The sequence below is a fragment of the Ovis aries genome, chromosome 19 (genome assembly GCF_016772045.2).
Source record: "Ovis aries strain OAR_USU_Benz2616 breed Rambouillet chromosome 19, ARS-UI_Ramb_v3.0, whole genome shotgun sequence".
Lineage (NCBI taxonomy): Eukaryota > Metazoa > Chordata > Mammalia > Artiodactyla > Bovidae > Ovis > Ovis aries.
Window position 1 is genome coordinate 30475965 of NC_056072.1, and position 25369 is coordinate 30501333.

General features: G+C 42.2%; 1 protein-coding gene across 35 annotated transcripts in view; it reads left to right on the top strand.

Annotated features, from left to right (window-relative positions):
- The window catches only part of FOXP1 (forkhead box P1), a 624022-nt gene that overhangs the window by 352682 nt on the left and 245971 nt on the right, over positions 1-25369 (top strand). For 2 of the 35 annotated variants that reach the window (XM_060402198.1, XM_060402211.1), the window contains exon 1: positions 5613-19872. The exons of the other annotated variants lie outside the window; for them this stretch is intronic. The gene's annotated coding sequence lies outside the window, so the exon portion shown is untranslated. Of the gene's footprint in view, positions 1-5612; positions 19873-25369 lie in introns of those variants that run through there. 35 annotated transcript variants of the gene reach the window in all.

The window sequence follows — 25369 nt, forward strand, 5'->3', positions numbered from 1 at the left end:
CATTCATCAAGTGATTTTTACTGACTATCTATAATGGACCAGGTCCTTATAGACTGGGAATTCTGATAGCTGAGTATCCCTGTTAAACATAGTGCCGACGTGATCATGTTAAAATAACGTCAGATATAACCTTGTCAAAACAGCCAGTCTGCGGGGTGTCCTTGGAATACACTGTTCATCTGTGACTGTTTCTAATGAGCTTGATGATAAATTAGATGCTTGTAGCTCATGGAGGACCACTGGGTGAGGAGATGACTCTGCCCCATACAGCCAGTGACTCATTTATTTAGCCGAACTCTGCTGGGCACAGCTACGTGTCACTATGCCAGGTGCTGGATCCTCTCCCTCCCTTGCTGGAAGATTTCTGAAGCTTGTCTAAGCCTCTCTCTTTTGCACTATGTGTTTTTTGCTGCTACTCCAAACCCTCTGTTTATTCGTAGCCTTCCCCTCAGTGGCACTAACGGTACTTTACTTCTCCGTCCTGTAACTGCTTTCCTCTCTATATATCTCTCCCTTATCCCTTCTTCCTCCTCTGCCTGGATCTTGGCAGGTCCATCAACTCCACTGCTCTTCCTAAGCTAATGAGGACTGCTGGTGGTTCTCACAAAACTATGCCGAGTACACAGCTCTGCATTTTGGCCTGAACCGAGCAAACTCTCCTGGGCTCAAAAATCCCAGTGTTTGTGGCCTTAGAATCCTCTTGTTTACCACAATGGCCCTACAGGAACTTGCTGAACTACACATGAACCTTTGCTATACCTTCATTTGATCTCGGTAGATGTTTTAATTTCTCTTTTACTGTGAAAACAGTGCTCAAGTGACTTTTTAAAAACTTCCCTTTTCTCAACTCAGAATCCTCAGCTTCTTTTCTCTTTGTTCACTTTCTTAGTCTTCAAGAGAGAAAGGAATTCTCAGTTTATTGAGCAGCTGACATGCTTCAGGTGGTATAATTGATTGCTCATGCCTAGACTCTACAGTCTTCCATTATCCATGACCCCATCCATCCATCTAGCAAACATTTGCTGAGTGATTGTTCAGTATCCAGTGCTATGAGACTATAGTGAAGTGGTGATAGACACTCTCAGTCTAGTGGGAGGGGAGATTTAGTCTTTATCATACAGAAATGTGACCTTTGGCCAACATAAAAATGAAGTACTTCTGGAGCACTTAAGATGAAGTAAATATCTAAAGGTAACATTTGATCTGGATTTCAGAGCGTTGATCGAAGTTTGTTAGTTAAACTAATAGGAAAGGGGCATCCGAAAGGGAGAGAAGAGCATCTGTAGAGAAACAAAAGAGCAAAGCATGTTTGGAAAATAGCAGGTAACCTAGAGTAGTGTGGGTTAATGGTGGAGGGCAGCAGGAGAGAAGTCTGGGAAGTAATCCAGGACCCTGTTATTCCAAGCAGAGGCATTAAGAGTATCCTTTGAGCACAGGGAAGCTTTAGGAGGTTTGCAAGCAAGAAAGTGACTTCAGCAGACTGGCTTTTATTTTGAATGATGCTATGATAGTAGCAGAAGGTCCTTGCATATTGTAGGAGAGAGATAGTGAGGGCTGGATGGCCACAGTGATGGTGAGAAGAGTGAGGGTAAGTTGGTTAGCTATGTAAGACTAGAAGTGACCACACCTTGGTAATCAACTGAATTATCAGTTGATACTGAAGGTAACAGTGCTGTTTTCCTGATCAGGAGAAGTAGCAGGTTTGAGAAAAGAGAGTACAGTTTTGGATACATTAACTTGAGGACATCTGATGGACTCTGAGTGGTGTGAATAATCAGTAAAGGAAAGGCATAGATTTTAGGGGTCCAGTCTGGAGTAATCACTGTGTAAGTCGGGGGGAAGCATATGTGAAAGGTATGGGGGAGCCTTAAGGAACAGCAGCCTGAATGTGTGAGTGGAGCTAGTGAAGTCTTCAGAGACCAAGGAAGTGAAGGGTTACGGAGTCAGACAGCAAACCAAGGGGTGCAGTGTGGTCTCAGGAAGGGTATGGGAGAGGTTTCAAAGACTGGCCTTAGGACTTCGCTGGTGGGGCAGTGGCTAGAAATCCATTTGCCAGTGCTGGAGACATGGATTCGATTCCTGGTCCAGGAAGATCCTATATGCTGCAGAGTAGCTACACGTGCCACAGCTACTGAAACTGGTGAGCTCTCAAGCCCCTGCTCACAAGAAGCCGTGGCAGTGAGAAGCCCGTGAGCCCAGCTACAGAGTAGCCCCTGCTCCCCACAGACAGAGAGAAACCCGCACAGCAGCAAAGACAGCACAACCAAATATAAACTAAGTTTTCTTTAAAAAAAAAAAAAAAAAAGAATGGCCGTGTCAAGTGCGACAGAGAACCTCTGCTCTTTGGGTTTAGCAGTGTTTCTTGGTGCGTCCTGGCACCACCCATCTCCTCACCCCCAACCTGCCTGTAGTAAATGCTGCCTCTGAGGCTCTGCCGCAGCCTTCCTGCCCTGGATCGGGGTGAAGTCTTGACTTCTCAGTGGCTTCAGAGCATAGGGATTACTGTCCTCATCTTGGAGAACTGAGAATCCACAGTGCAGAGTTGCAAGTAGGAGATAACATCGTGGAGACAGCATCACTTCAAGACACTTAACTGAGCAGGGGAAGGAGGCTGGAGAGTGGACACAGGAGGAGCTGGAGAGGAATCGGGAAATGGTTATTTAGGGCAATGTGGGTGAGTGAGTGAGTGAACTCGCTCAGTCGTGTCCGACTCTTTGCGACCCCATGGACTGTAGCCCACCAGGCTTCTCCGTCCATGGGCTTCTCCAGGCAAGAATACTGGAGTGGGTTGCCATTTCCTTCTCCAGGGGATCTTCCCAACCCAGGGATTGAACCCAGGTTCTCCTGCATTGTAGGCAGACGCTTTAACCTCTGAGCCACCAAGCACTTTGAATGTATTTATACACTAAAACGAGGGGACCAGCAATGGGAGGTCGTGTTGGAGGGACGGTAGTGGATGGAGGGCACGGATCTGAGTGAAGGTGTATGGGATTTGTTTTTCTCTGACTCACTTCACTGTGTATGTCCGTCTCTAGGGCCAGCCACATCGCTGCATGTGGCACTGTTTTGTCCCTTTTGTCTTTCCTGAGTACTGTTCCGGTGTGTAGCTGTACCGCATCTTCTATACCCATCCCTCTGTCAGTGGACTTTTAGGTTGCCTCCACGTCTTGGCTGTTGTAAATACTGCGGCAGTGAACACGGGGCTGCCTGTGTCGTTTGGAATTGCAGTTTTCTCCAGGTATATGCCTAGGAGTAGGGTTTCTGGGTCATTTGGTAGTTCTGCTTTTGCTTTGCTGTACAGAAGAAAATAACACAACTGTGTAAAGCAACTATCCTCCTGTGATTTTTTTTTAAAATACAGTGAAGGCAGAAGGTCAACAGCCTTTTAGTCTCAGAAGGGAAAGAGGAAAGGGCAAGAGGATGAAGATATTTGGTGTTGGGTGGGGAAATCCCCTTTTGCCTTCTCCATCAGCTTATCACATGCAGCTTCTCTAAACTACTTAAAACCACCAACCACCCTTCCTTCTTGAAACTGCCTTCTGATTTCTGTGTCACTCTAAGTGACATAAGTGGTGGGGGGGGGGAGCATATGTGGAAGGTATGGGGGAGCCTTAAGGAACAGCAGCCTGAATGTGTGCGTGGAGCTAGTGAAGTCTTCAGAGAAAGAGACCAAGGAGGTGAAGGGTTACGGAGTCAGGCAGCAAACCAAGGGATGCAGTGAGCCGGCAAACCAAGGGCTCTGCTTCTGACCATCCCGCTGTGGTGGACAGAAATTGGGCAACTTGTTCCTGTATTTGTCTCCTAGCTTGATGCATGTGTGTGGATGTACATTAACACTATGACCTTTGGTGTTTTCTTCTAAAAAATGATGGTTAACACGTATCCCACAGACTAGTTCTGGGGACAAGAACTTAGTACTCAGATAATGTCACTCTTGAGAGTCCCTTGGACTGCAGGGAGATCCAACCAGTCCATTCCAAAGGAGATCAGCCCTGGGTTTTCTTTGGAAGGAATGATGCTAAAGCTGAAACTCCAATACTTTGGACACCTCATGCGAAGAGTTGACTCATTGGAAAAGACTCTGATGATGGGAGGGATTGGGGGCAGGAGGAGAAGGGGACGACCGAGGATGAGATGGCTGGATGGCATCATGGACTCGATGGACCTGAGTCTGAGTGAACTCCGGGAGTTGGTGATGGACAGGGAGGCGTGGTGTGCTGCGATTCGCGGGGTCGCAAAGAGTCGGACACGACTGAGCGACTGGATGGAACTGGATGTCACATTCCTGTTTTCTTAATATGGGGATTGACTGTGGTCTATTTGGAGGCTCCCTCCCATCCGCACTCCCTTTGAAGCGTCACCTGTGTGCTCATGACTCCCCACACACAGCTCTTGTTTTCACTTCCACTTCTCTCCTGAGAATAGTCTCTTTTCCTTACTTTGCTGTTCCTACAAGAACATCAGTGTTCTCCTGATCACTTGGGCTAGAAATCAGGGAAACTTCTCAATTCTTATAATCAGACAGCTCCCAGATCTTTGGTTCTAACTGTATAATATCTCATTCATTCATTCATCTATCTGATAGGCTGAATTATTTCTCAAATTGCCTGGTACCACACTACATATAAGACATGATTCTATGCTTACAATAACACATGCAGAAAATTACAACACCGTGTAATGATTGCTCTGGAAGAGTTTAGTATACAACTCAGTAAGACACTGGGGGGTGAATGCCTATCCTAGACTCGGTTGGTCGTGGGGATGGTCTCTACAAGTTTCTTAGCTTGAGCTCAGTTTTGAGGTTCTATAGGACTTAGCTCCATGAAGATTCCCTGCAGAGACATTGAGGTAGAGGAAGGGTGTGTGCAGGTCGAGGCCTTTGAGGCTGTTGTTGACCATGGTCACAGTGGAGATGGAGAAGGAAGGGAGGAGAGAGAGAGAGAAGGAGGAACAGGTGCAGAGCATGAAGGGCTGGGCGCCTAGCCCAGTGCTGTCAGTAGAAATAAAATGAGAGCCCCCTGAGGAATGCAAAATTTCCTATTAGCTACATTGAAAAAGTAAAAGGCATCAGGTGTATATTGTAATGGTGTTTTATTTAACCCAATTCAAAATATCATCATTCTAAACTGGATTCAATATTTTAAGTTTATGAACAACACATTCTGCATTTCTTTCTTTCTTACATACTAAATATGAAAAAATCATCTCAGTTGGGATATTAAAATTTTATCAGAAATACTTGATCTGTACTTAAATTTCATGCAAGTTTACAGTTGAGAAGGTAGAGTCATATACCTAAGTTGTTAAGCACGTACCTGAAAATTTGAACCAATCACTGAACCAAGTATCAGTTTTTAAATTTAAACTACTTTGCATTAAAATTTCACATATATAAAAAAATTCAGCTCTGCAGTCACTGTAGTCAAATTTTACTTGTTCAATAACCTCATATAGCCAGTGGCTTTCACACTGGGCAGAGCAAGCCTAAAGGTTTGGGCCTTCACTCTTGAGGCATTAGGGAGCCATTGAAGGGGAAGCCACTAAACAAAGGAGGTGATGTGATCAGACGCTCTGTGACGCGGCCAGACTGGAAGACTTATCCATTCTCCTTCAGAGTTCTAAAGTGATGGGGGGGCGGTGGGGAGAGGGGGGGTGGGGGGGTGGGGAGGGGGGGGGGGGGGGGGGGGGGGTGGGGCATGTTCCAAGACAAGGGTGTGGAGAAGCAGATGTTATTTAAATAGGAAGCAGGGCTCAAGCTCTAATTCCATTCCTTCCGAGGCATTTTATTTTTTGAAAATTTGATGCACTAACCTGTAAAATGAATAACTATCCACACTTTCCATTAGAATGGGAGTTGCCGTAAAAATTGAGTGAGAAGATATAAAGAATAACACAAGCTTATGTTTGTTAAGCAACAAATGAATGGATGAATGCATAGGAGATAGAGTGAATGGAAATTGGTAACGGGAAATAAAAGAGAAAGAAAAACTATCAGATAATTCTTGATCTGGGAGATGGCCCCTTTTTAAAATCCCTGAGTTAAGAGTTTGGATAGAGGAAGAAATAGATGAGCTCAGTTTGACATAAAGTTGAGGTTCTTTTAGAACGTCCAGAAGGAAATGTTCAGCAGTGTCCAGAAGGTTGTAGGAGTTAGGATCTGCAGCTCTGGAAAGATACTTTGGTTGGTGGAAATGATTCAGAGCTGAGAGGACATAGATAGGGCTGCAGTGAAGCCATGGGGAGGATGAGGTCTCCCAGGGATGGTGCTCTTGAGCAGGAGTCAGCAAAGTGCATCTCTGCAGACCAAATCCCACTGCCGCCTCTTTTGTAAATAAAGTTTTATTGGCACTCAGCCATGTGTGTTTGTTAGTGTCTTGTTTCCGGTTGCACAGGGAGCTACAGCTCTGCATGGGTGGGACAGGGACTGTGTAATATACAAAACGGAAAATATTTATTCTCTGGACCTTTTCAGAGGGGAAAAAGGCCCCAAACTGTCACTGCCTGCTTTAGAGTTTCGGAGTCCTAAGGATGGAACTCTAGGCAAGATGAAAGATTTCAGAATGAGCAGAGGGCATTAGGCTCGTGAAAAAGTGAGAAGGAGCCACCAAGATGTTGTCAGCAGAGAACCACTGTGAGCGGGGAAAACCTGGAAACAGAGAAGAGAGATTTGTTTCCCCCCAGAGATTCTGGGGCAGGGAAGACAGTGTGAGTGTCAGTGTCACAGAGTCATCCGTTGACCAGAGGTCAAGTGAGCTAAGTATTGACAGCTGTCGATTGAATTTAGCAAGTCCACTCTCATTTGCCATTGTGGTAGGAATATTCGGTGCAGAAGCCAGCTTGCCATGGGCTGGGGATCCTGTGGGGAGGAGGTAGGAGGGGCCAGAGGTTAGCTCTCTCCGTCAGCAGGTAGGAAATGGGGAGAGCCCTTGGAGGAGCCAAGAGAGACACTCGAGGCTGAGGAAGCTTGTTTTAAGTCTGGCCTTCGTACTTGTCAGGAGAGGGAGCGTTTAAAGGTGATAGCAAAAGAGGGAGGCGTGACGGGGCAGGTGCTTAGGAATCAGGGGGAAGAGGGAGGGATGGAGCCCCCAGCCCTCTTGTTAATCCCACTCTTAACTGCATCTGTCAGTACTGGCTCCAGCTCCCTAATTTACCCCCTGATCGCCTCATATTTAGCTGCTTCCTATATACTTGCATTGGATTTCTCTTGATAAAACGTTCCTCTTGTTCCAGCCATTCCCTGTTCCCAGCTCAGTGAAGATTCCACCTACAGTCTTCCCTTCCAGGCTCAACCATTTCTTTTCCAGGCATCTCTCCTACTTGCTTGTGAATGTGCACTCCTTCAGCCCGTCTTTCCCACTTTCATGAAACATGGCATTCCAATTACATCACCCAAGTCTTGCCTAACCTGACCCATCATAGATACTTTGTTCACTAGTATTTATAAAACAGAAATACAAAGAAAAATCACAAGTCATTAACATTTGAAGGCATATTACGAATTTATTAAGGAAAAAAGAGTTCATTGCTTCAGTATAGTGCAGATTCCATAGAACAGTTTTCTCGGGACTGAAAAAGTTTTGTGGTAGGGGCTATTCTGTGAATTGTAGGACATTAGCAACTTCATTCCTGGTTTCCCAGTAACACCGTTTCTTCCCAGTTGTGACATCCAAAAATGTCCCCAGGCGTTGTCAGATGTCCCCTTGCTGGGGGTTAGGGAACAGAAATCATCCCATGTTGAGAACTATTGATGTGGAATGACAGTGTTAGGCAGAATCTTTTCCCTTTGGTATTTTGATTTTTTCAGATGTATCCTCTCCTTCATACTTTGCGTTTTTAATAGTTAGACCCAAGGGAAATTACACTGAAGATATATCTCATTCCAGGCAGTTAGCAATGGGAACCACCCATTTTTGACTTCTTACCAAGTTATCAGTGACCCTATCCTATTCTATCTAACAATATGAGCAAGTTATAAAAATCAAAATAAATGTTCCAGCATGTGAGCTAATGATGTTATCACTAAGCTTCTGTACAGTAAGATCTCTTTTCGTTTTCTTAAAAAAAAATTTATTTAAACATTTTTATTGGAGTATAGTTGGTTTACAGTGTTGTGTTCATTTCTGCTATACACTGAAGTGAATCAGCTATACATATTCAGATATCCCCTCCCTCTTGGACCTCCTTCCCCTGCCACCGCATTCCACTCCTCTAAACCGTTCATCATCACTGAGCTGAGCTCCCTGTGCGGTAGAGCAGGTCCCCACTAGCTGTCAGTGGTAGTGTGCATATGTCCATCCTGCTCTCTCAATGGGAGAAGGCAATGGCCCCCCACTCCAGTACTCTTGCCTGGAAAATCCCATGGACGCAGGAGCCTGGTAGGCTGCAGTCCATGGGGTTGCTAAAAGCGACTTCACTTTCACTTTTCACTTTCATGCATTGGAGAAGGAAATGGCAACCCACTCCTGTGTTCTTACCTAGAGAATCCCAGGGACGGGGGAGCCTGGTGGGCTGCCGTCTATGGGGTCACACAGAGTTGGACACGACTGAAGTGACTTAGCGGCAGCATCTGCAGCTCTCTCAGTTCATCCCACACTCTCTCCCCGCTGAGTCCACACGGCCATTCTCTGCATCTGTGTCTCTATTCCTGCCCTGAAAATACGTTCATTTTTGCCATTTTTCTTGTTTCCACATAAATGCATTCATATATAGTATTTTTTTCTCTTTCTGATGTTCTTCACTCTGTATGACATACATTCTGTCATACAGGCTCTAGGTCCATCCACAAATGACCCAATTTTGTTCTTTTTTCAGTTCAGTTCAATTCAGTTGCTCAGTTGTGTCCAACTCTTTGCGACCCCATGAATCGCAGCACACCAGGCCTCCCTGTCCATCACCAACTCCAGGAGTTCATTCAAACCCATGTCCATCAAGTCGGTGATGCCATCCAGCCATCTCATCCTCTGTCATCCCCTTCTCCTCCTGCCCCCAATCCCTCCCAGCATCAGGGTCTTTTCCAATGAGTCAGCTCTTCACATCAGGTTTCAGCTTCGACATCAGTCCTTCCAATGAACACCCAGGACTGATCTCCTTTAGGATGGACTGGTTGGATCTCCTTGCAGTCCAAAGGACTCTCAAGAGTCTTCTCCAACACCGCAGTTCAAAAGCATCAATTCTTTGGTGCTCAGCTTTCTTTATAGTTCAAATCTCACATCCATACATGACCACTGGAAAAACCACAACCTTGACTAGACATCTTTGTTGGCAAAGTAATGTCTTTGCTTTTTAATATGCTATCTAGGTTGGTCATAACTTTCCTTCCAAGGAGTAAGTGTCTTTTAATTTCATGGCTGCAGTCACCATCTGCAGTGATTTTGGAGCCCAGAAAAATAAAGTCTGACACTGTTTCCCCATCTGCTTCCCATGAAGTGATGGGACCAGATGCCATGATCTTCGTTTTCTGAATGTTGAGCTTTAAGCCAGCTTTTTCACTCTCCTCTTTCACTTTCATCAAGAGACTCTTTAGTTCTTTACTTTCTGCCATAAGGGTGGTGTTATCTGCATATCTGAGATTATTGATATTTCTCCTGGCAATCTTGATTCCAGCTTGTGCTTCCTCCAGTCCAGCGTTTCTCATGATGTACTCTGCATAGAAGTTAAATAAGCAGGGTGACAATATACAGCCTTGACGTACTCCTTTTCCTATTTGGAACCAGTCTGTTGTTCCATGTCCAGTTCGAACTGTTGCTTCCTGACTTGTATATAGGTTTCTCAAGAGACAAGTCAGGTGGTCTGGTATTCCCATCTCTTTCAGAATTTTCCATAGTTTATTGTGATCCACACAATCAAAGGCTTTGGCATAGTCAGTAAAGCAGAAATAGATATTTTTCTGGAACTCTGTTGCTTTTTCCATGATCCAGCGGTTGTTGGCAATTTGATCTTTGGTTCCTCTGCCTTTTCTAAAACCAGCTTGAACATCTGGAAGTTCACAGTTCACATATAGCTGAAGCCTTGCTTGGAGAATTTTACGCATTACTTTACTAGCTTGTGAGATGAGTGCAATTGTGCAATAGTTTGAGCATTCTTTGGCTTGGCCTTTCTTTGGAATTGGAATGAAAACTGCCCTTTTCCAGTCTTGTCGCCACTGCTGAGTTTTCCAAATGTGCTGGCATATTGAGTGCAGCGCTTTCACAGCATCATCTTTCAGGATTTGAAACAGCTCGACTGGAATGCCATGACCTCCACTAGCTTTGTTCATAGTGATGCTTCCTAAGGCCCACTTGACTTCACATTCCAGGGTGTCTGGCTCTAGGTGAGTGATCACACCATCGTGATGATCTGGGTCGTGCAGTTCTTCTGTGTATTCTTGCCACCTCTTCTTAATCTCTACTGCTTCTGTTAGGTCCCTACCATTTCTGTCCTTTATTGAGCCCATCTTTGCATGAAATGTTCTCTTGGTATCTCTAATTTTCTTGAAGAGATCTCTAGTCTTTCCCATTCTATTTTCTTTTTTATGGCCAAGTAATATTCCATTGTATATATATGTACCATATCTTCTTTATCTATTCATCTGTCGTTGGACTTGAAGTCTTAACAGAAACCACATTTTACATAATGCCCCCGCCCCAACATCCCTGATTATTCCAGGGACTCTTCTTCTGTTGTGTATTCTTCCATCAGGGGCTTTCTGATAAAAGTGAGGTCAGATTTCTCTCATCACAAATATCCACCTGTTGGAAGGAAGCCAACTTTTGAGTAAAGAGCCAAAACCAAACATGTTGAGCTATCCTTGTTACATTTGTAATGTAAAGCTCACAAACTCGTGGGAAATGAGCACAAGGAAGCCGGTGTGGGCTTGGAGTGCTATTTGAAGTAACACTGAACACATTCACTTGTGAGGTTATGAAAGCTTCCTCTTCAGTAAGGAAGAATGAGGTAGCCTCACTGCTGGGGTGCGTGTCCTCAGTGGCAGGGATTTAATCATGGGATCTCTGATGCCTGTTCCGTCCCTGTTCATGTCACTGTGTAGCCACACGCTAAGTACACTAATCATTAACCATTGTGTCCGCAGTATGAGGTACAAGTTGTTAATTCTATTTGTAATTATTAGCATGTACTTTATTAAGTTCCACAAACCGTGTATACCAAGGAGAAATGCTTCTTAATGGCAATTACAATTTTTTTTCTTTTCCCGGAGGTGTCAAGGCTTTAAGGAGGCAGCTTAGAACACGGCTGGTGTGCAGTATTGCCCTCTGCCCTGCTCTGCATTTTCCCTCTTAACTACAACTTGGTAAACAAGAGCTAATTCTGAACAATAACCCAGAAAATGAGTGTCATTCTCTAAGCTGTCATTTGAAGAAATGTTGATTTTATTGATGGTCTATTCCTTACATCTCCAGAAGAAAGCAGGAAATGTTTCTAAGAATCATTTTCACTGAGAGCACAGTCCTGCTTCAGGCTCGTTTTATGGTAGGGATAAGAGTATTCTGCACTTGAGGATTTTATAATGTCTTCTGGGTTTTATGGGCTACTGATAATTCCTGTGATTTATTGAGCACCTACTGCATACTAGGCACTTTACATATATTGGCTTTCCTTGTTCTCAAAGCCCTCTGCATTTTTTCATTGTAACACTACTCACAGCTTATTATATGATTCATTGATTAATATGTATTTTCCCCATCAGACAGTCACTTCCATGTCAGTGGATCTGTATCCATTTTTGTTCCCCATTGTTACCCCAACACTTAGAACAGAACCTGACACTTATTAGGTACAAGATAAGTACTCTTTTGAAGGATGAGTGGCTCCACATGCAGAGTGGTATGGTTTTAGAGATGAGGAAATGCACAGATAGAGTGGTGGGCATCTTGTTGAAACCTTACAATTGGCAGCATCAAATTCAAAGTCAAGTGTGTCTGGTCCAATGGCAGAGAGTTCTTTCCACCACACCTGCCTTCTCAGACTTTAATGTAAATCACCTAGGGGATCTTTGCCAACGTGTACGTGCTCATTCAGTTGGTCTGAGATGAGCCGAGAAGGTGCATTTCGCTCTTGGGCAATACACATGCTACTGTCCATAGACCATGCTTTGTCTAGCAGAGGTCTGCACCATAGTTGCAGTGTTAGAAGTGATAATTTTATTATCTGATGGAGGCATATGTGATTCTGTGTCTGAAAATCCTTGCCACAAGGCAGAGTCTTTGCACCTGTACTGGTCTCCTAAGGAAGGTATCATGGGGCTCTGCTCTTGGATAAATATATGGGCCACATCATTTGGTTATCCATGGGCTGTGTCTTAGATATTGATGATGTCTAGATTTGATGTGTCTTAGATATTGATGATGCTAATGGGCCCTGTTGCCTCTATTAACAGTCTTAACTCAGTATCCAGTGGTGTTTCTGCTCTAAAGATGTCCAATACCCATACTCTTCACATTGACCTTGGAAATACCCAGGAGTAGCAATGCCCTTTATAAGTTTCTTTGCATATTTACTTGACTGCTGTTGAGACTCTGGAGTCTCCAGACATCAGGTGGTCCCACCACTGACTCCGTAACCATCTAGTGGCCTCGGTACCCAGTGTGTGAAGGAGGCTGCCATCATGGGTCCCACTCTGGTGCCTGCTCTGTCGAGTGTGGGCATCTTAAGCTCTGCCCTTCTTGTTGGCATGTGTGTGACAGTTTCTTCCTGGTATCCTTCCTAGCTTGGTACTTCCTCCTAGCTCTTGAGAAATAGGTACAGAGGTTGGCCTTTTTTACTAGTTATAGTGGAGGGTTCAAGGTCTGGTTGCTTATCTTAGTCATTTGACACCACATGGTGGAGGAGCAGCCAGAAGCAAGAAGACCAGGGGAGAAATTAGGACGCTTGAGCCTGTACTGACAGATGAGAAGGGGCCCCTGAATCAGAGCTGTGATTACTTATCAACAAGCAGTCTGATGCCTGGCTCCGCCTATCCTGTGTCACCAGCCTATGGCTCTTCAACAGTTTCTCAGTTCATCCCTTGCTGACTAGAGGATGTATCTGGGTTCTTAACTTAAGGCTGACTCTTTGTTCTTCCCAGCCATTCACACCAGAGCTGTTCATCATCTTTGTGTCTGATTGGAGTCTACCCTTCATTCATCATGTAACATAATGTCACCATTTTTGGGGGGTTGTGCAGGATTTGAAGATCTGTGTATGTTGTGTTCTAATTGTGTAGTAGTAAAAATTGAAGGGGCACTTTGAAAAAGATTTATTTGAGCTCAATATTTTGAAAAACTCTTCGGCTCCACATTCCTTTAAAATATTCAGCTATGTTAGATGTTCATGAAGGCTGGTTTAATGAGATGAGGACTTAAGTTAAGGGCATCATTATATTATCGAAATCACACTGAAAGTAAATTGGCAGATACCTGTAGTTTGTCCTGAAGTCACTTACTGAAGACCTTGCCTTAGTTCTCTTCACTTGGGTAGACACAGCACAGGAATTTATAGACAATATGAATGAGGAGTCTGCCACTGAGGAAATTTTCGTAAAGCACATGATGATTTTTTCTATCTAGTTACATTAGACTTTTCTACCTTTCATTTTTATTTTTCATTTGCTTGGGAATGTTATATGATCTTAATCTATGGAAGCTCTGTGTCTATGCCTTTGGACTAATCAGCATCGCAAAGGCAGTGATTAAAGTGAACCAATGTGGAAAGCCACAAAGAGAAAAGACGGCTTGTATTTTTCTTTTATATATAAAAATGATTCTCATTTGTAATACTTTAGCATCATGGTCATTGTTCCCATAAAAAAAATACTGTATTTTGTGAAATGATACAATCTGTGAGGCATTTCCCATTAAGTAGACACCATGTCTTTAAATTATAGCAATTTCTTAAGATTTTAAGGCAAAATGGGCTCTTAGAAGTGTGATTAATAGCAGAGAATGAGGCTAATGCTGGGTCATCAGTGGCACTCCATTACAAAAAAGGTTGGACTAATAAAAGCATCCATCTTTTTGACCAATAAAACATTTGAATGATATGCTTATACTTTTTATCATATAGTAGTTACTTAGTAATGAATAAACTCTGAACTTGCATTGAAGAAAGACAACTCTACTTAAGTGACTGTTGGACTGGTATTTGGATGATGTCAGAAAAGGCAGATCTGGGAGGAAGGCTGTGTTGGAGTTGCCAGTTTAATTTTTAAGCTGTCTTCTACAAGCATCAGACACAGGGCCCAGGAGTCCCATCCAGTTTAGGGGCAAAAGTAGAGAGTCTAGTCAGTTGATTGTTTCTTCAGCAGCGTAAGTATATACAGTAGGTTCTCTAAGTGCTTTATGAGGTGCATCCTTAAGAATACTGTGCTGGGGAGTCCAGGATGTAGCCTGATTCCAGCACAGATCTCTCAGGCCTCCTCTGGCTCAGTTCCCCAAGATATAAGCTCATATCCCATACCCTGGTGTGTTGGAAGAGGATTTTTAGATGGTTCATAAATCATTCACAGGTTCTCATCATTGTGATTTGATGTTGAAGCCATTCCATTTTCAGTCTGTTTTAATCCTTCTGATAAAGGCAAGGAGACAGTCTCCATTTGGTGCTAGCATGTCTTTAATCTCTCTCCTTCCATTCTAAGCTCATTATTTAACAAAGGAGGAACATGGCTCCCACTCAGAGCCTTTGTGGACAGCAGGATCTAGCTAGAATTTAATAACACCGGTTGGGTTGTATTACATTTATTACAAAGTCTTTCTCTCCTTCAGAGGAATGCATAGTGGTTTTTCCATTTGACCAAATGATATAAAGTTTTCTTTGAAATAGATTTATATTTGTCAAAAGTGAATAAAATTTTAAAATGACATTGGAGGTGTAGATAAAGCCTGCAAAAATCATGAAGGGAGATGCAGAAGTGAGTGTTTGAGGCTTGAAAACTGGCCCAAGGGACTACTCAGATGGCATGACCACTCTGAAAATCTCAGGATTTGTAAGAATTTTCTTGTCCCAGAGAAAAAGTTGTGGAAAGAATAAATCAGTCCTTTCCAATCTTGGATCTCCCCATATCTTCCTTAAGACTATTTTCAGTTTTTAAAATAATATATATCAAGCAAGGTGTATGATTAGGAGTTTGGGATTATAATATACACACTGCTATATATAAAATAGATAACCAAGAAGGGCATACTGTGTAGCACAAGAAACTCTATCTTGTACTAACCTATAATGAAAGAGAATATAAAAGCAGAAAAAATGTGTTTATATAAATATATATCTAAATCACTTTGCTGCATACCTGAAGCTAACACGACACTATAAATCAACTACAAGCTAACACATCAAGCTAACACATCATTGTAAATCAGAGTATTTCAATAAAACGTTTGAAAAAGTAAAAAATAAACAGTTGAAAGTTAAGGCATGAAAGACTTCTTAATGCGTGGTCTTTTCCTCTTTCATTTATTTTACTTTATTAATATTTTTTTAGTAAATGAAACTAAGCGATTGGGGATCTATGGGGAACAAAGTAAGTAAGTATTAAGTCAGTGCAAAGGTAATTATGGTTTTGGACCGTGGATTTTAAATCATTATCATTAGGCTCAAATACCTGTTTATTAATCAAAATAGGAACCATTACAGTCAAAGACATTTTTGCCAATGAGAAATAAGTTTGTTTATTCCTGTAGTGAAAAATCTGTGGTTTGGGATTCAACGAACTCTTGGAGAGTATCTTCTTCCTCCTGCTGACTGTGGAAGTGTTTTCCCTGCAAAAAAAGTTGTCAAGATGCTTGAAAAAGCAATAGTCAGCTGGTGAGATGGGGCGCTGTTGTGGAGAAGAATTGGGTCCTTTCTGTGGCCAGTGCCGGCTGCAGGCGTTGCGGTTCTCAGTGCATCTCATCGATTTGCTGAGCAGATTTCTCAGAGGTGATGGTTTCGCTGGGATTCAGAAAGCCACAGCAGATCAGACGGACAGCAGGCAACGAACAGTGTCCCTGACCTCTGTTTGCTGCAAGCTCGGCTTTGGGAAGTGCTTCGGCGCTTCTCCTCTGTCCAGCCACTGAGCTGGTCATTGCCAGTTGCCATATAAGACGCACCTTTTGTTGCCCATCACAGTCTGATTTAGAAATGGTCCGTTGTTGAGTAGAATAAGAGAAGATGACTCTTCAAAATGACGATTTTGGGGATTTTCAGTCAGCTCATGAGGCACCCACTTATTGAGCTTTTTCATCCTTCCACTTTGCTTCAAATGCCAAATGACCGTAGAATGGGTGACTCTGAGTTTTTCAGCAGCTTCTTGTATAGCTGTAAGAGGATCAGCTTTGATGATTTCTTTCCGCTGGTCCTTGCCAGCTTCCTATAGCCAGCCACCGCGCCCCTCATCTAAGGCTCTCGTCTCCTTTGCAGAACTTCTTGAACCACCACTGCACTGTATGTTTGTTAGCAGTTCCTGAGCCAAATGCACTGTTGATGTTGCGAGCTGTCTCTGCTGCTTTATGACCCATTTTGAACTCAAGAAAATCACTTGAATTTGCTTTTTTGTCTAGCATTATTTCCCTAATCTAAAATAAATATAAAATGAACAGCAAGTAATGTCATTAGCGTAAAACATAAAGTGAGAAATGCACATTAAAAGTATGTATAACCACATTTATTTAAGAATGTATTCCAGTGTCAAGTAGCAAATTTCAGCCGAGCAAAGCTGCAGTTACTTTGCACCAACCTAATAGACACATGCAGGTAAGACTGAAGGTATGTTAGGATAACTGTAACACCACAGTTGGGATGGAAGAAAAATGCATGTTATCTGTCCTACCCATGCTAAGAAATCAGTAGAATCATCCTGGAATTCAGAGGAGTCTCCCTCCATTTGGGTGATGGTTGTGTGTTTGGTGTTGTCCTTTACCAAGGGAAACAGTTATAGCTCTTTGGATTACCATTTAGAATTGTAAATGCTAGTTATAATCCTTTACCAATAGTCTAGTTCTTCCAAAATTCAGGAATAGGAAATAAAAATGAAGGTCAAGAGAAGGCCGGGACAAAATTAGAAGTGTGAATAATGAGTAATCCACTTTTTCCATTAAAGGTGGGAACTAGGGATGGAGGAACACAATATTATGCTTTTACTTCTTCATTTTTTTTTCCCTTGAGTTTTGCTGGGACACGGGATAAGGCATCTCTGTCTCCTAGTTATCTCGGCCTCATGCACAGAGCGTGGAATTTGAGAACGTTCCGTTCCCAAAGCATTTGAGGAAGAGTCTCTGTGTTAGTTGTTTCGGCCACCAGACTTGCATCATCTGGGTTGAGCAAGGCTGTTTCCTTCTCTAGGGCAGTGGAGCGGCCGAATCCCCAGAGGGCTTGCTAGGACAGACAAAGGAGACATCTCCGCGTCCCTCCCCTGTGTCCGTATGGTGGTGACGGGTTCATGAGCCTGAGAGACCCCCTCCTCTGCTGGCACGGAGCCCTCCTTGGACATTTCTTCTCCAGACACTGTTGAGGCCTTAGGGGCTATGTTGGTTCGGGAATAGCAGACAGTCAGCAGAGACGGACTTGGGAAGCAACCCACAGCACAGCAAAAGAAAAACACGAAAGAAAATCCTCTGTTTATCTGTGACTGTAGCGTCACAGAGCAAAGAACAGGTTACTGAAGTAGGAACTGGAAACAAGAGCTGCTGGAGAAGGCTAGGAGGTTTACAGTGGAATTGAGGTGGCCAGGAAGGACCTGTACAATTTTGTTAAGATTTTCAGACAGAGGTAGAAATTTGAGTAATCTTATCTTTATCAGTGCAATTGCCAGAATCCTCTGAGGTGTGTCTTTAGTCGTTTTTTAAAATTTCATTTTCTTATTTTCAAATTCTGCTTTGGATATCCAGCAATGTTTTGCTGTACTTTGCACTGACATAATGCTAAGTTTTTAAAAATTAATTAACTGATTGTACATGTAAGATATGTACTTAAGACATGGACTTCCCTGGTGGCTCAGATGGTAAAGTGTCTGGCTACAATGCCGGAGACCAGGGTTCAATCCCTGAGTCGGGAAGACCTCCTGGAGAAGGAAGTGGCAACCCACTCCAGTATTGTTGCCTGGAAAATCCCAGGCAAGGAGAAACCTGGTAGGCTACAGTCCATAGGGTCACCAAGAGTCATACATGACTGAGTAACTTCACTTTCTTTTTCACATGTAAGATATAGATAAATTACCAAACTGTCTTTCAGTGTGTCGTTGCTTTATAACTTTTAAGTAATGGAGAGATGTTATTCACAAGTATCAAAATTAAGTAGTTTAATGTTAAAGTATCTGTAAAATAGATTCCCAAATTCATGTTATAATTGCAAATTGTTTACTTAAATATAGCATCTCCGATGCAGTTCGATAACTTTCTTTTGATATACAGCATGCTGTTTAACATATTAGTACACATGAAACAGATTTTTGAACATAAAACATTTCTTTGCGATGCTTTGTTAGTGGACAGATTAAGCTTATTCACTCTTGGCTTCCAGGATTTAAGGTTTCCTTGATATGCTGGCAAGGTGAGCTCTTGCATACTTGTAGGTAACATCAACCAATGTCTTTTAAGGGGCAGAAGTTTGATTTTTGCTGGGTGGTTAAGAATGCTACAGATCTATTTGTGGATCCAGTGTGCTTAAGGATATCTTGGATCAAGAAACTCGAGGAGAAAGTAACATCAGGGTTTTCCTTCTAGGTAAAACATTCCTGATCCAGGTCGGTGTTTGACTCATATATTTCATTGATAAAAGATGAGCCCAGGAAGTGAACGCATGGTTACTCAAGCATGAAAACATCACAGTCTTTTAAAGCTTTTACCATATCCAACCTATAGTAGTTTAAACCATGTAGGTATTTTATTTTTATCTACAAGCGAGGAAATATAAGGGCATTGACTGAACTCTTTTTTTGTTTGTTTTTCATTTGGGGCAGGGAAGTGGGGGAGCCTGTTTTTCTTAAAGGGGGTCAGGCTTTTTTTTTTTTTTCGGATTGCTAAATAATGTCACCAGTAAAGAGTTAACCAGATTTCACTTGATTCACTCTGGGTTAGATGATGATGAGTAATGCGAGGTTGGTAACTGCAAATTGTTGTTTATAAGCAAACATGGCATTGTGCAAACAAGCAGGCCTGGTCTCCAACTGGTTTGATTTCATGGTGGTCAGCAGCTGATCTATGTAACATACAACCTTTCTGCCTCTCTAAATGTCAGAAGAATGACTGTTTGTTTATCTTGCCTTCTTTGCAGCTGTTTACTCTGTAATGCATTTACCTCGACCTTGATTCCCAGAGAGTGGCCCCTCTCTCCTCCCCAGCTCTGTTTACATTAGCCCTGCCCCTGGTGTCACCTATGAAATCTGTTGATTATTCCACCTGGTTAATGTTAAATTACTCTTGTAAGATGATGTGTTTGTTCATAAACACAAATGCTGGGCCCCTTGTTTACTGTACCCATGGTAGCAATCGTTATTAAACAAATATTGCTTTGTTTGCGGGTGTGAGCAGCAGTTTATCCTGCAAGGTCTGTTTTTAAAAGCACACACACATTAAAAAAAAAAAAAAACTTACATGCTAGAATTTTGATAAAGAAAGAAAAGGGGAACTTGTCCCTGGAATGTGGTTGAAACAGACTTAGGTTTGCTTTTCTTATCTTTTGCTTGGATGAAGGGGCTGGAGAGATTAGCAAGTTGTTTGGTTTTTCTAAGAGATTTCCTTAGTGTAATGATATCTATGCAGTTGTTTGCTTTTTTTCAGAAGGGAGAGAGCTCTCCTGAAAGGCCACTAGCTCAGTAATAGAACATCAGATGACTAGAAAACTCTTTGTGGAACAAACAAGGACTTAGAAGGTCTAGGAGAAAAAGTCTAGTGCTATGAACAAGGCAGTCACCTTTGAAAGGTACAATCCTTGAGTTTTGTATTTTTATGTGTTGTGTGTTGTCCTGTGGGCTCCATATGGATCCTCTGTGATGCCTATACTACAAGTTTGAAAGAAGACTAACTTTTAGTTTACTATGTTCTGAATAATTCCCTGTACTATAAAGACATACTGAGAGGACAGCATACAGTTAGTATCAGTGATAATATTTTTAAAAGCTAGTATTGTGGTTCTCTGTTACACTTACCTGCCTCACTTTAAAATGCATTTATGCTTGTATCATTTCTTGTTAAGTAAAGCAGACCTTGTATCTCTCTATTCAGCTTGAGGTGTCTGTGATGTGTGTGTGTGTGTGTGTGTGTGTGTGTGTGTGTGTGTGTGTGAGTGTGAGTGACTCTAGGACACTGGCAACCACAACAGAAGCCTGTCCTTTGTCCTATTTTGCAAACAATAGAAAAACTCAGCTCACATCATCTTTGTTTTTGTTTTTTAAATTACTGTTTGTTGCTGTTTCTGACTTTGCCTCTGTTTCAACACTGGGCAGGGCCTGTTAGCGTTTGCTGTAAATTACAAGGATACACCACAGACTGGGTTGAGGGTGGAGGCTGAGGGGGTCATGACCTTCAAGAAATGGTGGTCTTTTATGTCAGCAAAAGCCTGCTAATCTCTCTGTGAGAGTAGCTTTGGTAGGAGAAAGATATACATGCATAGGTGGAGTTTTTGAAGGATAAAATTAAATAATTGTCCATTTCACACAACAGAGAAATGCAAGCAACAGAGTTCTGATGGTCGGCACTCACAAAGCTGCCATGATTGCTGTGAGCTTGTTGTCCACTGTGGCCACCAGAGCGGTTAGGTGCTGCAGGCGAAATGGGGGATACGTGAAGTGTGTCATCGAACACGCTGGTCTTTAATTGCTGTTAGGTATCCAACTCTGTGTAGATTCTGCTGTATAAAATATGGAAATGAAAAAAATATATAGTCTGACCTGGTTGTCGGTCACTTTATTCCATTAGACTCTGAGAATGCAGCAGTTTGAATGTTCGAATGATTAAAGTTTGGTAGGCTTTGTTAGTTCTTAAACTTAAAATCTGTTTTGTTCTATGAAAATGCATTTTAATTAAGCTCCCCGGAACACCTGGCGGCATCATACCTTAAGCTTCAGAGGCTTCCTTGTGGCAAAGCAAACAACCTAGTCCTGAACTGGCAAGGCTCCTTTTTGCTCTGTTTAATTATTTGAGCTTGTCTGGATTAATATGCCAGGGAGTGGGTATGGATTCTCCTTTGTACTTCTGTCTCCTGGAGCGACTTCTCACTTCTATACTTTGCTCACAGTTGCTATGATTACAGCACCTAAAGTCTCATCTACTGGGAGAGAGCAGAAAAAAAGACCAGTGGTCACTGAACCTCTAAAAATATAAATTAGAGATCTGTAACTTTTAAGAGGTTGGCATGTTGTTATCTCCCCTTCTTGATGTCTTCTTAATATAAAGAGTACAGTGTTCCGGAAGGTTTAGTTATGACAAGTCACAAGACTGAGGCATCTATAGTTTCCCAGAAAAGTTTTACTACCCTGGAATTGAAATTCAGAAATGCTTTTTCCTTGAAAGGTTGGAGTCCCCTGTCTTCACACAGAAAGCCTGGTAGAAAAGGGAAATCATTTGTTGTTAAAACCATCATTTTCAGTTCAGTTTAGTCGGTCAGTCATGTCCGACTCTTTGCGACCCCATGAATTGCAGCACACCAGGCCTCCCTGTCCATCACCAACTCCCAGAGTTCACTCAAACTCATGTCCATCGAGTCGGTGATGCCATCCAGCCATGTCATCCTCTGTCGTCCCCTTCTCCTCCTGCCTCCAACCCCTCCCAGCATTAGAGTCTTTTCCCGTGAGTCAACTCTTCGCATGAGGTGGCCAAAGTACTGGAGTTTCAGCTTTAGCATCAGTACTTCCAATGAATACCCAGGACTGATCTCCTTTAGAATGGACTGGTTGGATCTCCTTGCAGTCCAAGGGACTCTCAAGAGTCTTCTCCAACACCACAGTTCAAAAGCATCAATTTTTCAATGCTCAGCTTTCTTTATAGTCCAGCTCTCACATCCATACATGACTACTGGAAAAACCATAGCCTTGATGAGACCGACCTTAGTTGACAAAGTAATGTCTCTGCTTTTTAATACGCTCTCTAGGTTGGTCATAACTTTCTTTCCAAGGAGTAAGTGTCTTTTTAATTTCATGGCTGCAATCACCATCTGCAGTGATTTTGGACCCCCCAAAATAAAGTCTGACACTGTTTCCACTGTTTCCCCATCTATTTTCCATGAAGTGATGGGACCAGATGCCATGATCTTTGTTTTCTGAATGTTGAGCCTTAAGCCAACTTTTTCACTCTCCTCTTTATTTCAACCTTATTCCACTAACTCTTCCGAATCATGAATCGCAGGGAAAATTAAACATCCCGTTATTTACCATCTCCAGGCCTCTGAATTATCCTCATGTGTATTACATGTTCACCATGGGTTTTGGTAGTTTTTTATTGGTTGATTATCTTTACATTTTCAGCAAACTGGGACAGTCTTACTTCGGTAAAGACTTAAAATGGTTTAATGGCTGAAGTTCTTTTCTGAGTTTTAGAACTCCAAAACAGTCATTCCCGAGTACAGGAAGCAGAATATTTTAAAAGAAGCAACATAAAAGGTGGTGACTACAGGCCCTTGATCTCATTTGATTGAGAGGTTGGATTGGAATTTTTCTGTTGTGTAATCGTTCAGTTAAAAATTCAGCAGTTATATATTGGTTTCCTATTATGTTCAAGGTGTGTCTGAAAGTCAAGTTGGAGATAAAGGAATTTTGTGCTTTTTAATTCTTATTAAACAAATGGAGATGGAGAGGTGCAGAAGGAAATCATTTTAATCGGAATGCTTTTTCTTCCATTTAATTGATAAATAAAAGTGCTTCTAGTTTGATAAGTAAAAGCTAGTTCCTATTTCTTTTTCCCCCTCCTTTGCACTATAAAGGTTAAGAGAGCTATATCATTACTGTTATTAGAAATTTGCAGTATTATTGTTATTAATTATTTCCTGTTAACAATGAACAGAATTTTCATCTCAAGTTTCTCACCAACTGACCTGAATTCCTCGTTTCACCGAATCCCTGCTGTTAGGGATTCTGGCTCTCTAGATGCATCCGCCGTATTGTTGCCTGTACTCATTCCTTCTCACACCAAACCCTGTGTCTCCTGCATTCTTGAAGGCCAGAGAGAGGAGTAACTCCTTTAGTCTCCAAATGCCGGTGCTTCCTAGGAGGGATGTTCCTGGAGCTTCTTGATTTCTGCTCCCAGAGCGGCCCAGCCCATCACCTGCATAATATTCTCTCTCCATACTAACCTGGAACCGATGAATATTCCAGTTTTACCCTAGATGCTCCCATATGACCAAGTTGCCACTTGGTTTTTTTTTGAAAGATGCTTTTGACCACTTCATTGCTCCTTAACTGTTTCTTCGTTAAGTACTACACGAAATTCCAGATTTTTAAAGATAGATGTAGATGCGTACAGTGCATGATAAAGTTGATAATACATAAATCATTTTTAACAACAGGTAATATGCATAATTTATGGTGTTACAGTGCTATCTTTTTGATATTTATGATGGATAATGCTCAATTTTTGCCCTCATATTACTGCTTTAAATTATACCACGAGAAAATTAATGAGAAAGTAGATTTATGGGTTTCATTTGTTTGTCAATTCGGAAATTAATTGGGTGTTAATTTTAGCCGTCCCTCATCAGACCAGGACTTCAGTCTGTATGCATTACTTTGTATTCATTGTGGCTTACTTCCCATTTACTGTGGGTCACTAGCTTTGCATACATTAAAATAGCCCTCCGGCTCATTCCCTTGATTACTTTTTGAACTGCCATGCATTAGAAAATTTACGCCTTTCTGTTATAATTATGAAAATTTGGCTTTGGGAGATGGTGCCTTCACAGCATGGTTAGCACTCTGACTTCTCTACCTTAACTTGGCTCTAGGATGGTTGTTCCATGAAATGGGACTGCTGCTAGTGGGGTCAGTGGACGGACAGAAGTGTGTCTAAAGAGTTCAAAGACAGTTTGTGGAAGTACTGTCAGATGAGAAAATAATCAGCTGTGGTCAGTCCGGTTCTCCAGTTCCTCCTCCTCCCCTGCTTTTGTCCTTGAGAGTATGCTGTGAGATTGCCAGTTGGAGACAGTCATTCAGTACGTGTCTTGGAGCCAGCTGTGGCCCTTCCATCATGCCCTTGCTTCACTTGCTCCCTGTAATCCACTCCACCGGCCCTGTGTCTCCTCACTGCCACCTGCCCCAGTAGCGTCTTCCCAGGTAAAGGGTGAAAGATTGGGAAGCTTGTGTCTCTCTCTCTGGGAAGTGTAGACCCCTCTTCTACATGGAGGCCCTGACTTCCATCTAGATCTAGATGCTTTTGATATTTGATTCCCTGACTTGAATGAGAGGAAGTGAGAGTACCAGGTGGGTTAGTTTCCCAGGTCACTCCACTGAACTACGATGGGGAGTAAGTTCCCCTTTTTTGAAATTTGAAGTCACTCAGTCGTGTCCGACTCTTTGCGACCCGTGGACTGTAGCCCACCAAGCTCCTCCGTCCATCAGATTCTCTAGGCAAGAATACTGGAGTGGGTTGCCATTTCCTTCTCCACACCTTAAAACTCCTTGGTGTGTATAGTGTGGCGAAGTAAATCCTTCACACACTTAAAGGGAATAGTTCATTTATCTGATGAGACCTGAAAGTGTATGTTGGTTTTATTTCTTAATACAAACAGGTGTGATTTCTTCTTTCCTGAACCATGTGGAGATGATTGTTAAGGATTTTGAATCTTCATGCTGCAACATGAGGATTTTAAAGAGTACTTCTTTCGAAGAAGAACTAGGCTGACTCTCACTCTTTTTTAACTCACCTACAAACCCTGTGCGGAGTCTAACTGATAATTGGGTCAGAGCCACATGATGGAGATTTTGAAAATACAGACATAACCTCCTTTTATTACACTTCACCTCACTGTGCTTCACAGACACTGCATTTTCCTGTTTATAAATTGGAGGCTTTTGGCAACCCTGTATCCAACAAGTCTTTCAGCCCCATTTTTTCCCAGTAGATTTTACTCACTTTGTGTCTTGGTATCACAAATTTGTCATTCTTACTGTATTTCAAATTTTAAAAATTATTACCATACTTATTAGAGTGCTCTGTAATCAGTGGTTTTTTATATGACTATTGCAATAAAGATTACAACTTCTTGAAGGTTCAGATGGTGGTTAGCATTTTTTGGCAATAAAGGTTTTTAATTAAAGTATTTTTATTAACAGAATACTTTTTTTTCGGACACAATGCTATTGTACACTTAATACACTACAATAGAGTAGAAACATACCTTTTCTATGCACTGGGAAACCAAAAAATGTGTGTGACTCACTTCATTGTGATATTTGCTTTATTAAGATATTCGTTTTCCTGCCATAGTCTGG